Raw genomic sequence first — 16,599 nt, 5'->3', positions numbered from 1 at the left:
TCAAGGTGATGGACTTTCTTGTATCTTGTTCAATATTGCTTTGGAAGGTGTGATTCGAAGAGCGAGGATCGACACGAGTGGCACGATCTTCCGAAAGTCCGTACAACTTTTTGGCTTCGCTGACGATATTGATATTGTGACACGTAACCTTGAGAAGATGACGGAAACCTACATCGGACTGAAAGCTGAAGCTAGGCGTATCGGACTGGCCATAAATGCGTCGAAAACAAAATACATGAGAGGAAGAGGCTCTAGAGAAGAAACACTACGCCTCCCACCACGAATTTTGATAGACGGTGACGATATCGAGGTGGTTGACGAGTTCGTGTATTTGGGCTCACTGGTGACCGCCGATAATGACACCAGCAGAGAAATTCATAGACGTATTTTGGCAAGGAATCGTGCGTACTTTGGACTCAGAAAAACCCTCCGATCGAGAAAAGTACGCCACCGCACGAAATTGACCATCTACAAAACGCTCATTAGACCGGTTGTTCTCTATGGCCACGAGATCTGGACTATGTTGGCAGAGGACCAACGCGCCCTCAGTGTTTTCGAAGGAAAGGTACTGAGGACCATCTATGGTGGAGTGCAGATGGAAGACGGAACGTGGAGACGGCGTATGAATCACGAATTGCAACAGCTGCTAGGAGAACCACCCATCGTACGGACAGCAAAAATCGGACGTCTACGATGGGCTGGGCATGTCATAAGGATGTCGGACGACAGCCCAGTGAAAATGGTTCTTGAATTTAATCCGACTGGTACAAGAAGAAGAGGAGCACAACGAGCAAGGTGGATCGATCAAGTGGAGGGTGATCTCAGAAGCGTCCGTGCCTTGAGTGGCTGGCGACGAGCAGCCATGGACTGAGTTATGTGGAGACGTATTCTTGATACAGCAAAGGACACCCCAGGCCTATAGCTGTTAGGTAAGGTAAGTAACGCCATCTCCACGTTCCGTCTTTCATCTGCACTCCGCCATAGATGGTCCTCAGTACCTTTCTTTCGAAAACACTAAGGGTGCGTTGTTCCTCTGCCAACATAGTCCAGATCTCGTGGCCATAGAGTTCGGAGTATTGATTTTAGTGGCACATTATTCGATTGACTGGACTGTATTTTGCATAATTTGTTCTAGTGTGTAGAACAACCGGTCTAATGAGCGTTTCGTAGATGGTCAAAAGGGTGGGACAAAATATTGATTTCAGTTCTACTAAACTTTTCGTGTTCCTTTTGGGTCCCATAACCACCATGCAAAATTTTACCTCAATCGGTGAAACTATATTTTCGCGCCCAAGGTTTAAAGTTTGACAGTTACATATCAGATGATATGAAGTACCATAATCGAATTCGCACAAATCTCACGAATAATACTCAGCACGTTGAATAGTAGCCATGTGATAATTGAGTTTACAATGTCCAGTCAGAGCTCTGACCAGAATACAAGACATCCATATGCTAATATTGGTCTAACAATAGTTGTGTAGATCCAATGAATGTATCTGGGTTTGAGTCCCCATGATTTTCCAAAAGCTCGTCTGCATTGGCCGAAAGCCATCTTTTAATCCTGAAGTCAATGTGAGCAGACCAATTCAGTTTAGAATCAAGAATAACCCCGGCGTATTTAACTTGATCAACCACAGTGACCTCTGAACCGAAGAACTGTAACGGACGAGCTCCGGTGATTATCCTACGATGAGTGAAAAGCACCATTGATGTTTGCCCGGATTTACAGATAAGCCAACCTGACAACACCATTGCTCAACAGATCGCAGGGCTTGCTGCATTAAATCAAAGAGAGTGTTAATGCTTATACCGGTCATCAATATATGATAATCGTCGGCAAAACCATAAGTCGGAAATCCAAGGTTATTTAGTTTCGTTAACAAACCATCATCGACTAGGTTCCATAAAAGTGGGGATAGTACACTACCTTGAGGACACCCACAGATACTTAGCTTTTTAATCTCTGCTTGCCGAAGCGATGAACAAAAAAGTCGATTGCTAAGCATTGCGTGTATCCAATTTGTGATACTTAAAGGTATGCCACGACCACGGGCTGCTTCCAGAATTGAATTGAAAGACACGTTATCAAAGGCACCTTCAATATCTAGGAAAACTCCCAAGCAAGATTGCTTTTGTGAGAAAGCTTTTTCAATGTTGTACACAACATCATGTAACAGGGTTGTAGTGGACTTTCCACGCTGGTAAGCATGTTGCATTCCATGTAGCGGATGCACGCCCAAACTAACATTCCTGATATAGTGATCGACTATGCGTTCCACTGTTTTAAGAAGAAATGAGCTAAGACTGATAGGCCTGAAACTCTTCGCTTCCTCATAAGTGTCGCGACCGCCTTTGGGAATAAATTTGACAATTATTTCCTGCCAGGCTCTTGGAATATATCCAGTCGCAAGACTAAAAGTAAGTATTTTCTTCAAAACATGTTTGAAATGTTCATACCCTTTCTGCAGTAACACTGGGAAAACTCCATCCTTTCCAGAAGATTTGTACGGAGCAAAACTCTCAACTGCCCATTTGACCGATTCAATCGTCACAACGCTTCGAGCAAGGGCCCAAGAATCGTAACTACCTGAAAAAGTCTCGGGAAGAGCTGTCGGTGATGGATCCATACATCCTGGAAAGTGAGTGTTAAAAAGATAGTGAAGTACTAGTCGCCAAGCCCTCTTCATAGAGGTCCCAGTTTGTAGATTTGAGATTACGATATGTGATAATATCAAATTTAACGTTTGAATGATCAAAGAAGATGTACTTATGAACAGACAACGAAGGTTCGAGCTCATCGGAGACGAGCCAATTCACCAACTCATGCGCAATTCTATCAGAGCAGAGAGTTTTGTCCAGATCTCGCAAAAGTTGGACGGTTTCCTGCATTGACTATGTGCAGGTTTGTACTGCTCACAAATTCCATCATATCAGTGCCTCTCAAATTTATATCTGCATTTATGTCACTGATTTACAAGCGGTAAATCACTTTTGCAGCAGTATGATACAACCTTTTTGAAGTCAACGCTTGGCGAAGGTTGGTTATGCGGTAAATATGCCGAACAATAGACATATTTCCTGTCTATGCCATCAATAGTCATACCAACGGTGACAGCACAAATATCCCGAGTTGTGAGCTCCGATATGAAAGAAACATCGAGAGCACTATTTGCAAGTATGCATGCTCGAGGCATTTCACGTGGATTAGTCATACCGGTCTTGTTGAAGGCAACGAAAACTGGGTTTAACAACTTTCCAAAGTAGAAGTTTCCCTTTTGAAAATATGGTTCTTGAACCAAAGCTATAGAAGCTTTACCTTCTTGCAGAAGTCTGGATAGATTTATAGTTGCTGTACGTTTATGCTGGAGATTGATTTGTGCTAGTCTAACCATTATCAATTAGAGCAATGAACACTCCATCTCCAGCACTTATCGTACAACAACTAGAAGAAACCAAATATACTGGCTTATAATCGCCTATAGCGAACCATGTAAGGATGTTTTAATCATTTGAATCCCACGAGTTGCGAAGAACGAAGTCGTCTACTGTGCCAGAGCTTCGCTTAACACAGTAAGGGAAAATGACTGTGTAAGTAGTATGCATCAAAACAATCGAAGAAAGTGCCCGATTTCGGGAGGCGTAGATAGGGGAGGGACTGATCAAAGTTTCTTTACGAGCTAACGCTCCAACTAAGTCTAATTTTCTGAATGAGCGTATCGCAATCGAAGTCGCACCGTACGGGTTCGATACATCGCATTATCACAACGACAGCAACGAATTTTCCAAAGCATGTTATCGATTCCGCCAACAATCGGCAGGTGAAATTCACCGTGCCAAAGTGTTTCGGACCGATGAAACCGGCTAATGACCGTTTGCATTGGTGTCAGAAATGATTCGCGTTTATGTGCCGTTACATCCGGCGCTGGTTACAATCCGCTGTACCCCCTTTTTTCCGATGCAAAATGCGCCACCGAAGTTCCTGCATATGGCAGCGAACGTGGTGCCTATTAACCATCTGGATCTTGCACACTTTGCCTTGGCTCTCTAAACGTTATCAATTTGCTCTCAATACATCCGGCAAATGCCCCAAACCAAAATGACGCACATCCTCCGCGTATGCACCGCAGGTCAAGTACTCAGCACACGAGTGGGTATTTATTCCACTTCCTATATCACTATCAGAAAAAGTAGCAGCAGAAACAGCAGCAGCAGCCAAAAACAGGCGGTGAAAGAACTCGGATATTAGCCACCGAGCTAAAACTGCTAAGCATATGTTCGAAACAATTAAACATTCGAGATTCGAGTATTGTTCTCGGTTCTCTTCCGCCGCCGCCGCCGCCGCCGCCGCCCGCTGCCTGTGAAGGTTCGTCTATTGATCCCGATTACCACCCATATGTGATGTGCCGAAAAACCACCACCGCCCCACAACGGGGCGAAATAAATCCGAAGTAGAAAGGAAAATACAAATCAAATCTGCTCCCACCTAAAGGTGCTCGGTCGGTCTGCTCCGGTTTCCAGCCAGAATGGCGAGCAGACAATAAACGATGCTTTTATTCCTACTATCTGCTCTGGCCCCACACGGAAGATTTCCCCAAAAAAATTCTAAAAGCACCTGAACCATTCAGTTCAATTAGACATAACTAGCTAGAAGAGCTATTGTTTAGTGCGTTGTTTCTTGTTTTTTTTTTTGCTTTCCTTCCACAAACGGTTCTACCTGCGCGATCCGATCTGTCTACACCTTCGCCATTTCGATCGCTGTACGATCGCGTTTCCGTTTTTCACGCTTCCCGTTTTGCTTTAGACTAATAATAAGTGCACCATTTAGTTTTCGTTTTTTTTTCTCTCTCTTTTCATGATCCCACCACCGAACCCGATGAAAGCGGAAAAGCGCAAGAAAAGTGATAATTTTCCAGTTTCGCATGCGATCTCAAACTCGGCGATATGGAGTAGGCAAATTGATTCGCTTTTTGGAGCTCCGAATTCCGAATTTAAATCATTTCCCAATCTGGATTAACAGCAACCGATTCCACGCCAGCCAAGCTGGCAGCAAAACATCCCCCAAAACGTACCGCATTCCACTCGAGATCCCGGCATCCGTATGGCAGCAGATAGCAAATTGGAAGTATTTTGTAAAACAAGAAAAAAAACAATTAGCGAATCGTTTTTCCCCAGCATATGCATTTGTTTCCTTTTTCCGGTTTTTTCGTTTCTCTCTCTTGTTCGTTTCTGTGTGTGTTTCGCACATTTCGCATTGCATTTCGCAGGTCCATTCTGTATGTTCGCAACCGGTCCGCAGCCGGTCCGAGAATTGCCGGAAAGCGGTCCGGGATCAACAACGCGACCGTCAATCGATCACGTTCACGATCAGGCCGCCTACTGCCACCCCACGCACGCAACATCAGACACAGCAAAGCAAAACCCCGAAGCCGAATAGCACGAAAAGGGGAGAAGAGTTAACGTCTTTATTTTGCTGATTACACGGCAAACGCATGGAAATTTCGACAATATACCGGTAATTAATAGCATCATTTGAAGTGATTTTAATTTTTAATAATAGTTCGGTTATTGCTGCTTCAGCTGCTCTTCCAGCACGGACCGTACGGACAGTCGGCGCGATGGCTTTGCATGTGTTGATGTGATGTTTGTTGATGTAAATATGTAGCTCGACGGCTCGAGTGTGTGCCGAAGCTGCGAAACATAGTAAGATAGCTAGACCGAAGTTTTGCCGTCCTGATGGGCAAGAGAGGGATAGATACATGCAAAGCTGATGCATACAGGGTAATGTGATCACCTAGCAGGGGGTTTGTGAAGCGAAAGTTTTCCGAAATTGTTGAGAAGATTTTCACAGCATATAAACCCCTGAAAGACCTATTTTACACTTCAATAGCCAATTCTTTCAGAACTTGTACCATTCGATGGACAATTTATGCTCTACCGCCTATGATTCAAGCATCATGCCTTCACTAGGTTCGTTTAAAGGTATGACTCAATGGTGGTGGAATGCTCCTAAGAATTAAAAACATACTTATACTTTTTGGCTTTTTCGCTCAAGTCGGACAACGATAGCTTAATGAAATAGTAGAGGCTCTTCCTGCTCCACACTAGATTCGGGGAGAATCCAATTTGCACGGAATCGCATGGCCTGGTCTTTTACAATGATAATCATTCCTCCTAAATATATAATATTTAAAAGGATTACAGTTTTCAATGGAAGTACTCTCAAGTAGCAAATGAAGCTTGTTAAAGATATTTTATGCGACCTTTTTGCGCGTTTTATTTGAAATAACGCGATTTTCAATTTGATTTACGCGATGATCGCGTAAAAAACTTTTGGCATGATGAAGGAAATTTTAATTAATCCAACATGCTTCAGTGAATTGAATTTGCATTTTTCATTACATTTTACGAAATGTACATTGCGAAATTGTTTGGTTTCAGTCAGTCAGTCCCAGTTAAGATCGGGGGCATCCAAGAATCTTCTGGAAAAAAAGAAATTTTATTTATTTATTTATTTCGTCATGCAAATGAACATATAAATTGTTTACAATGTTCACTTATAAACTACGCATTATTTCTACGACAAAGCTGAGATTTTATTTGATTTTTTGACATAACAGATCGGCTGAAAAGTTCGTATCGTTTCTATGAGAGGGCGCCACTAGAATTAAATCCATACCATTTTCAGTTAGTACCAACCTTCAAAAGATACGTGTATAAATTTGACAGCTGTCTGATTATTAGTTTGTGAGATATTGCATTTTGAGTGAAGCTACTTTTGTTATTGTGAAAAAAATGGAAAAAAAGGAATTTCGTGTGTTGATGAAACACTACTTTTTGATGAAAAAAAGTGCCGCCGATACCAAAAAATGGCTTGATGAGTGTTATCCAGACTCTGCACCGGGCGAAGCAACAATTCGTAAGTGGTTTGCAAAATTTCGTACTGGTCATATGAGCACCGAAGACGATGAACGCAGTGGACGTCCAAAAGAGTCTGTTACCGATGAAAACGTGAAAAAAATCCACAAAATGATTTTCAATGACCGTAAAGTGAAGTTGATCGAGATAGCTGACACCCTAAAGATATCAAAGGAACGTGTTGGACATATTATTCACGAATATTTGGATATGAGAAAGCTTTGCATCCGGACTAGTAGTTGTGCTCGGACTTTACTTTTCGAGTGTTCGTTGTTTTTAGTGTGAAAATTACATTCGATAAGTAGAACGAAGCGGATAGTAATTGTAAGGAATAATAGCAGCACTCAGGGTACTACTTCAGATTACACCGTGAAGTAATGGTTTCGATTCTGCAGATGAAAAAGATATTCTGCTGTTGAGTGCTGCACATGTATACTCAGGACTAGAAAACCGAACGCGAGCACACTTCGGAAGCATTTTCGGTTATGGTGATTAGATTCGGTTGGATTCAATAGGTGTCGGTTAGAAACTGTTGGCGAAATTCAAATTATTATACTTCAGCGAACAGAAACATTACCAGTGGAAAGGTCATGAAGTCAGTTCTTTAGCAATGTTATGATATAATTTTCGTGGACTACCACGAAAAAGGAACGATTTAAAACCGATAAAATCGTGTTTTCGAGATAACGCGCCGGTACATAAGAGGATCGCATGAGTAGCGGTATGACCGCTATATCCGGAACCGGAAACCAGGAACCGCCAAGATAATACGACCTAGAAATTGTAATAGTTTTGATGCGCGTTAAGAAGACTTTTTCTGCTCTTCATGAGTCGAAACAAAGTAGGGGCTGGGGTCTATTAGGAGATTGACAGTACCTATTATCTTTCTCTGGACAATACCAGCCTAGATGCCGTGTGGAATCCGGCGGAGAAAATGAGCCAAGAATAGATCCACTGGGTTCCTGTTTCCATGTCGTACAAGGCGATAATTGCAGGAGTTGTCTTTCAAGATTATAAATTAAATGCTAAAAGTTAACTTTTGTGCAAATCCGTTAATATTACAAAGGTAATAACAGAGATAACATACCTTATGATCAAAAAAGAACCGGAATTTTATTAAAAAACGTGTTCAATCCACCTAGCTGTGAGATGATACCTTTTTTTATCAATCCGCATGTGTTTTTTGCATGAATATTCTTCGGTGTTTAAGTTTTCATGACATTATTTTATTGACCGTCGTTTTAAGCGAAAATTTGAGATTTTAATCACTCATTACTCTGTAATGTCGAAACTGCAAATCGGATCGAATTTGAATCTAGAAGTGTGATAATCGATTAAACATGCAATGATAAAACTCCACTTTAGAGTTTACGGTAATTTAAGGTACTTCCAGAGCCGGTATTCAGGAACCAGCATAACTCAAACCGATTCGTATGGCCATATGACGAATAAATTACAACAGTTTTGAGTCCAACTTTGAAGCTTTTCGGGATTGTCATCTTCTATATCGGTTTGAATTTTAAAAATTCATCATCATGTAATTCGAGAACCGGAAGTCATAATTGGATAAAATTAATTAATTTTGTATATAAGTTTATTCTAATTTGAATTTTTGTTTCTGAAATTTGAATTTTGGCTTTTTTGAGAAAACGATTGAGCTTTGAGAAACGATTCGATACTGGAACCGGAATTCTAAAATCGGTATAGCCGAAGTCAGATAAATTCACCTGAGTAGCTGTATAGTTTACATTTGTTTCAAAATATTTGAAAATCAGTGAAGACATCTTTGAGAAATCATAGCACGAATTAAATTTTTAGGTGCCTTCTGAATCGACAACCACTAAAACTGAAAAAAGTTAATTTTTTTTATCGACTGTCCAAATCTGCTAACCCGGTAAACCTGATTAGTTTCTGTGGAATAGACATTTTTATACCAATCACCCTGTATCTCCGAAACCGGAAGTTGGATCTGACTGAAGAGCAAGATGTTTTATAGAATCTTGAAATTTTTCATTTGAATCTTAGATGATTCTTAGATTTCATTTAAATCTTAGATCGGTTTAGCCATCTACGAGAAGAATGAGTTACACAATTTTGATTTCGTTTCACATATCATCCTGTAGTTCCGGAATCAGAGGTCGGAACCAAACATAATTCAGGAACTTTGTTTGGGAGCATACGACTTTTCGTATGAATCTGAATTTGTAGAAAAGAAATTTTCCGAGAAAATTGAGTGAAATTATTTGTCACACACGCATTTGCTGATCTCGACGAACTGATTCGAATGGTATATGGATGTTATATTCTTCCAGCATTTATTGCTGTAAGTAGTTTAAAACAATATAATTTAAAAAAAAATCTGCCATCATCTGGTTTATATATGTCATATTCGAACGATTATGTTGCCAAAAACGAGCCGTGCTAAAATCGGTCCGAGGCAAATTGTCATGAAAAAGGATGCTGTCCACAGTCTTTTTGGTACTTAGAAACAATTGTATGTAACAGAATAAAAAATCGTGTTTTCCGTTGCTCCCAAGCATTGCTTTGTCATACAGCGCTCAAAACTCCTACTGCTGGAATAGGGGGAAAAGTCGTTTACACAAAAATTTCAATATCTCCGTTAAAAATGGACGGATTTTAACAATCTATGGCTTGTTAAATAGGTATTATCGTGCGGAATCTAAGTCTGAAAACATATTCTGTTTTCAAGGTCAATTGTGACAGATACTGTCAAAAAACAGAAAATTTTGACATAAAACTTTGTATAACTAAAAAAGTAAACATCCGATCTCAAAACCATTCAATAGCGTTTTGGGTGACGGGGAGACCTTTCATTTGCGACTAGTTTGATCAAAATCGGTCCAGCCATCTCTGAGATCTCGACCTCTTAGTTGACAACACACATACAGACACACACACAGACATTTGCTCAGTTCGTCGAACTGAATCGATTGGTATATGTCATTCGGCCCTCCGGGCCTCGGAAAAATTTTCGAAAGTTTGAGCGAATTCTATACCTATTTTTTATATATATAAAAAAAGGTGAAAAAGGTAAAACGCGAAATTTCAATTTTAAATAAATTTCTTTGTTATCGCCTTCAAAGTACTCTCCTCCTGCGGCAATACATGCATGCCAACGCTTGATCCAATTTTCCATACAAGTTTTATAGGCCGCCGAAGGTATGGCCTTTAGTTCACGCAGCGAATTCTCTTTTATGGTCTCTATGGTCTTAAAACGCGTTCCCCACAATGGCAATTTGAGTCTGGGGAAGAGGTAAAAGTCACACGGGGCCATATCTGGAGAGTACGGTGCTTGGATGATGATATTGGTTGAGTTTTTGGCCTAAAACTGCGACACAACCAACGCTGTGTGAGCCGGCGCATTATCGTGGTGTAAAATCCATGCGTTTTCCTTCCATAAGTCTGGCCTTTTTTGCGAATGGCCTCACGCAAACGACGCATAACGGCCAAATAATATTCCTTATTAACCGTTTGACAGTCCGGAAGGAATTCATAGTGCACCACACCACGAATATCGAAAAAAAAAACAGTCAGCATAACTTTGATTTTGGACCGACTTTGGCGTTCTTTTTTCGGTTTCGGCTCGCCTTCGAAGCGCCATTCGGTCGATTGTTGTGCGGTTTCGACGTCATATTCATAGATCCACACCTCATCACCAGTTATGATGCATTCGATGAATGTGGGGTCACTATCTGCGTTGGAAATCTTCTCTTTGGCCATATCAACACGACGCTGTTTTTGAATGAAATTCAGCTTTTTTGGCACCAGCCGAGAAGCGACGCGTTTCAAACCCAAAACATCAGTTAAAAGGTGTTCGGCTGATCCATAAGAGATTCCCAACAACACAGCAATCTCTCTAATCGGTACAGAACGATTTTGCAACACGATTTGCTTCGCCGATTCAATGTTTTCTTCAGTAACAGATGTTGTTGGGCGGCCAGGGATCTCATCATGATCCAACCTTTGAAGCGTTTATACCACTCGTATGCCTGTGTTTTTCTTAGACAACATTTTTCCAGAACAAGAAGGTGAATCCGAACTGTGGGACAATATGATAGAAGAAATTCCCTTACACATAAAACTGCTTGCCTCAATCCCCCATATTCTTTTTTTTTTTTTTTCCCCTTTATGGGCTGCTCTGGCCGAGGGGGGTGGTTACAACGATCCACACTTTCCATACCAGACGAACTAGGCTATGGTGCCCAAATGAACACTAGTAACGAAGGAGGAAATCCTCCAGCATGTAACCCAAGCGACAGATTCCTTTGCGGCTATCAATTTGCAACGAAAGATACGAGTATCTTCTATTGCAAGTTCGCCAGAGAATTTGTCACTTGAGCAGGAAGTGTGTGCTTCACCCTGTAACCAGTCAATCATTGAGTCGTGCGTCTCTGTCGTATTCGTATTTTGTCATCCTACCAGCTGCTTCTGTGTCTTAAATGTCCTCGTCGATGAAACTTTGCAAATTTCGCATTGTATCCGCTTCGGTCTTGTCCCTGCTTTCCTAAATAGTCTTATATGTCTGAAGCGGTACAAACGATTATTACTTTAAAGTTCCTAAACAGATGTAGATATGTTTGATCTACTAACACTATCCATTCTAATCTGCTCTGATTAATTCTATCTTTGTCGAAGTTACGTTACATTTCCTTTTCCCCATTGCATCGCTTTTTTATTATGCCGGAGAAACCTGTTAATATCTCAATGTGATAATTTATCAAGAATAAAGAAATAAATATTTATAATATTACAATAACAACAACAATAATAATAATGATAATAATAAAAGTAATAATAAAAATAGAAATATTGTGACTTACCAAAAGTTAATATGTCATCAAAAGATTTATTACAATAACATACCAATGTTTCGTCGTTTCACTGGGGCTCTTGATTTGTTTTCAATTTCCTTTTGGTATTCCTGTAGCATCCTAGTATATCCATATCGTTTTTGTCTATAATCTTTTATTTTGATATTTTCTCGTGATAAGAATAAAAGAAAATTAGGTGTTAGTAAGCTTGTTAAATTATATAATGTAAGGATGCGCATTTAACACTAGATTGCCCAGGAAAGTCACAATATGTAAACAATGGAAGGACCGCGTGAAATTCTGTGAACTTTTTTAATTCTTTATTTACCGATATATGCACTTAGGAATACTGCACTAGCTTTTATTTATTCTGTCACAGTTTATATTATTGACTTTCTCTCTTTCCATCATTCTGACTGCCTTTGAGCAGTCTAGGTCTAAACTAAGTGTTGGGCCTTCTAGTGTTGAGCACGCATCCAGGAAACAAGAACTACATGTATTTCGTGAAGAAATACTAGGTGTGATTGGATGAAATGGTCCACGTGAACCGCTCTCTTCCAGAAACACACATCTCACACTCTTAGTTAGAAGGTGACATCTGTGTCCAAGTTTGAGAAATCTAAGTACATTCAAACCTTTCCCGATATGAGAGTGTATTCACACTTGATTAATCAGTTTCGTCATCATTGCAATTTGTAAACATTACCGATACCGAGCCGGATCGGAAAGGTTTGAAAGTTCTTAAACGGTTCATAGGATATCAATTTACTCCTATTCCTGATAACAATAGTCCTCCTTTTAGAATTAAATTCACCAAGCTCAGGACGAATATGATATATTAATATTCATCCCAACTGGATCAAAGTAATTCAAATTGGTGACCAATTCCAGGCATAAGAATGCTCGAAACCACCTAATGACCTATTGTCAATTTCAAGCATTATTAGTCCTGTCCACTCCGTGATCGATTCAGACAACACAATAATTTTCATCTTTTAAATTTATAAGCTAACGATCGATCTCGGTATGGTCAGACTTTGTAAATACGCGAAGTGTAAATTGACTCCCACCCCCATCCACCAAGCGGGGGTACGCACCCTGTAGCTCATCATCCAAAGCCTAGGGATAAAACTGCTTGCCTCAATCCCCCATATTCCCATACGAAATGTGTGACTATTAACCTAAATTACAAATTACATTCTATGCGATTTCAGATATTATTTCTATTTGTTTTGCAATTTTGAATTTGCACTCCGCTTCTACGAAACAAATGATATTAAAGGCACACCTAGAATTAGATGCATAAAGAATCATCAGTTAGACGTTTTATTTTTCATCTGTGGGCCCCTCTTGAAATAAAATCTGTATAAAATGTTCAAAACGACGTATGTAACAATGAGAGATTCGCTTTGTTTACTTTCTCTTTTGATTATTACGGCACTCTTCGCAATCCTTTTCTCCAATCATTTACCGATAATAATAACTAAAGCTATCATCTGTTAATCTGCTCTGGAGAAATTACCGAAAAAAGCAGGAATATTTCGCAATAATCGAAAGAGAAAGTAAACAAAGAGAAATCGTTTTGAACACTTTATACAGAAATAACCTTAATAATAATAACAATAACTGTATTTACTGAGCAAACTACAATCTATCAAGCTTCTCCATCGAAGAAATACCGATGCCCAATATGAATGCTACCTGAACAAAGGACACTGTTTTCTCTTATTCGAAATCAAAATTCACTGACTCGCCAAACTCTGCATCCCATCGACATCCGTCACCTTGATTATTCAACGATTCCAGTACAGATCCCGAAAGAACCCCCAGGTAGTCTAGGTAGTCCGTGACAGGTGAATGAGCAGGATTTCGGGGTTAAATGCATCTACTTCCCGGCGGGTTCCTGGGGTGGTTGCAAAAACAAAAGAGAGATCCGATATCCGACCGAGACGGACTGAAGCCAAAAAACAGGAGAGAAAGAGAGGGAGCCAAGAAAAAAATACAACAGTAAACAAATTCACCAGATCTTTGGTGCTTTTCTTTCGTTCGTCGGTGGTCGAAGAAAAATAATGGGAGAAAAAAACTGAAGATTACCCGCACGCATCTCTCTAAATCCTCTAAGTCCGTTTTTTTTTGTAAGCAGCCAGAAAGAGGAGGAGGTATGGCGAGAGAAATAAAAATCAATTTTTAGTCATTAGTAATATTTTATTACGAACAGTGAGTGAGAGTAAGGCACACATGAGCGCACGCAGACATCGCAAAGTGATACATCTTCCACAATCGAACAATATTTTGGCACTTTTCGGCGATCGCGGTTTGTTCGGTGATCCGTGCAAGCGGAGGGAAATAGTTTGAATTCATTGCTCGGCCCGGACGCATCGGATCTCTCGCTCGGTTGGGCTGATGATCTCGGATCGATCGGATTTAGTTTAGTGCGCGCACTTCTGGTTTGGATTTAAGTTTCGGTTGTTTTTTTTTTTTGTTGTTGTTTGCTTACTTACTTCTGTTATCCCCGTTGCGTTGGTTACGGTGGACTTTTTTTTCTCGGAGGTACAATACGCTAGTTAGATAGATAGATAGATAGATAGCTATATTACGATATGATTGTGACTGTGATGCTGTACTGTGGCTAAGCGGAGTCTTATTTTCGGGCTGCGGTGCTCCGGTACTTGAATAATTCGATTCAATTCGATTGTACTTGTGTTTGGGTGTTGGTGCCTGTTAAGATCGATATATCGCAATCGGCAAGTGGTGATTCTTAAGATAAATAATCGTTGGAAGAAGAGAGTGTGTACAAATGTGTTGCTAAGTTGCTAAGCCGAGAAGTCTGATCTGGTCTGGTGTCTCACGGTCAATATCCAAAGTTTAGACAGCGATCAGTGGTCAGTGGTTAGTGAGAAGTTCTTTACTCCACGTTTCCAAGCCTTCTAATTCTAATCGAGTGCCCGCTTGCTTGTTGTCGGTGTGTGCGGATTATGAATTGTTCGGAACTCGTGTCCAGGCGGAATTTCAAGTGTTTCTGTCAAAATTGAACCTTTTCAATTGGTACCGTGTGTGTGTTGTGAAGAACTGAAAAACACAAGATTTGAATGACAGGGCTGTTTTGGGCGCGGCGAACCCCTCTCCTCCGTCAACCGTGAGGATAATTTAGAACACGTGCTATCATCCGACGAACCTTCTGGGACCCTCCCGACCAGTGGATTCTGTGCAGTGGAGCAGCAGCAGCAGAAAAAAATGATGTCATTACACTAAACATCACAATACAGTACGTATGACGCTGATGGTTACTCCGCTATTGAACATATTATTATACACATCATTAATTCAAATAGACAACTTTTTTCTCGCCTTGTTTGACCATCATTGTCTTTTTTTTTCTATCCTACTTCTCCTCCTTCATCTCGCACGTCTAACTAACTACCTGTCCGTAAATCCGACAGGGTGTTTTGTGATGTACTCTTCGGTGTGCTACATACCTACTACTACTTCTTCCTAATCGTTCTCCGAAGGCCCACTTCTGGGTTTCTACTTCTTTTTTTTTTTGCTCTCGCCCAGTAATTTGAACTTCTTCATCTTTCTAGTCCCCGTCTCTAGTCCGCACTGAGCATTCGGGGGTTAGTTGAATTTTAAGCCGGCTGAAGATCTTGTTTTCAGGTGTGTTGGTGAACTGACGGCATTCAAATTTGTGCAGATGCATCGATAGGATTCATCGGGTCGGCAGGAAGCGAAACGAATGTTCGGGAAAATCATCCCTTTCATCACTGGTTACTAGGATCGTTTCTTAAATCTTTTTTGGTTGCTTTAAACAATAAAATTATCTCTAGACTGGACTATTCTCTTTTAATATGTGCATAAGCAAGCGTTAGCCCGGGTTGATGGTTCAAAGCATAGGGCACTGGTCTTACAAGCCAGTTCTCGTATGTTCGAGTCCCGATCTGGAAGGATTCTTAATGCCAATAGGATCGTAGTACTCCTGTCATGCAATGATTCTATGCGCTAAGAATCGGCTGCGAAGTCCATTGAAACAGAAAGACCAAATTTCACAAAAGGAATATAATGCCAAGACTTTGCTTTGCATAAGCGTTTTCCACTTCCGGCCCGAACCCGAATGTTATTGGTTGGGTTCGGGTTAAAAAAAAATATGTTTGTCGGGTACGGATGACGATTTTTCCAATTTCAACGGGTACGGGTCGGGTTAAGTTTCCAAAACTCGGTCGGTTTTCGAATATTCGAACCCGAATGCTCGAATTTTTTTTATCCATTTTCATCGGGTTCGGGTTCGGAAGAAAAATTATTCTCGCGTACAGAGGAAATTATTTTGTACTTTCGAGTACGGGTTGGACTTGGGTTTGAAAATTGCTTACCCGACCATCTCTACTTCCGACACCTTGGGCGTAAGTGGACTCTATTCCCGAACAACACCAAGTTAGAAAGCACGTACATCGAACGCGTTCTAATCCTTGCCGCCTGACCCAAGTAACCAAGTATAACATCGTTAATGTAGAAGCACATTAATTCAACAAGCACAGAAAATGAGTATATTCTGAAAAACCAGTTTTAATTCACCTAGTGATATAATGATGCCTTTCTCATACATACTCATATTTTCAAAAATACCACTAGAACATTCTGTGAAGGATTTTTTTTCAATCTATATATATAAAAATGCAGAGATCAATCTTTGTAATCGCATCACGTAAGAACGGATGGACGGATTTACATGATTCTTTTTTTGTTCGAACAGTTTTCACCCCCACCGGGTTCGAACATAAAAAAAATTAGGAAAACTTTCCGGAAAAATGTGAAAAATCCATACAATTGTTTTGTATGGACAATGGAATTTTCCGTT

General features: G+C 40.4%; 1 protein-coding gene across 1 annotated transcript in view; it reads left to right on the top strand.

Annotated features, from left to right (window-relative positions):
* The first annotated feature begins 14,083 nt into the window (after positions 1-14,083).
* The window catches only part of LOC131435925 (probable nuclear hormone receptor HR38), a 40,053-nt gene continuing 37,537 nt past the window's right edge, over positions 14,084-16,599 (top strand). The window contains exon 1 of the mRNA XM_058604223.1: positions 14,084-15,015. The gene's annotated coding sequence lies outside the window, so the exon portion shown is untranslated. The remainder of the gene's footprint in view (positions 15,016-16,599) is intronic.

This window comes from Malaya genurostris, chromosome 3 (assembly GCF_030247185.1).
Source record: "Malaya genurostris strain Urasoe2022 chromosome 3, Malgen_1.1, whole genome shotgun sequence".
Classification (NCBI taxonomy): Eukaryota; Metazoa; Arthropoda; class Insecta; order Diptera; family Culicidae; genus Malaya; species Malaya genurostris.
Note: the sequence above shows the minus strand (reverse complement) of the source record. Positions and strands in the feature narration are given on the sequence as shown.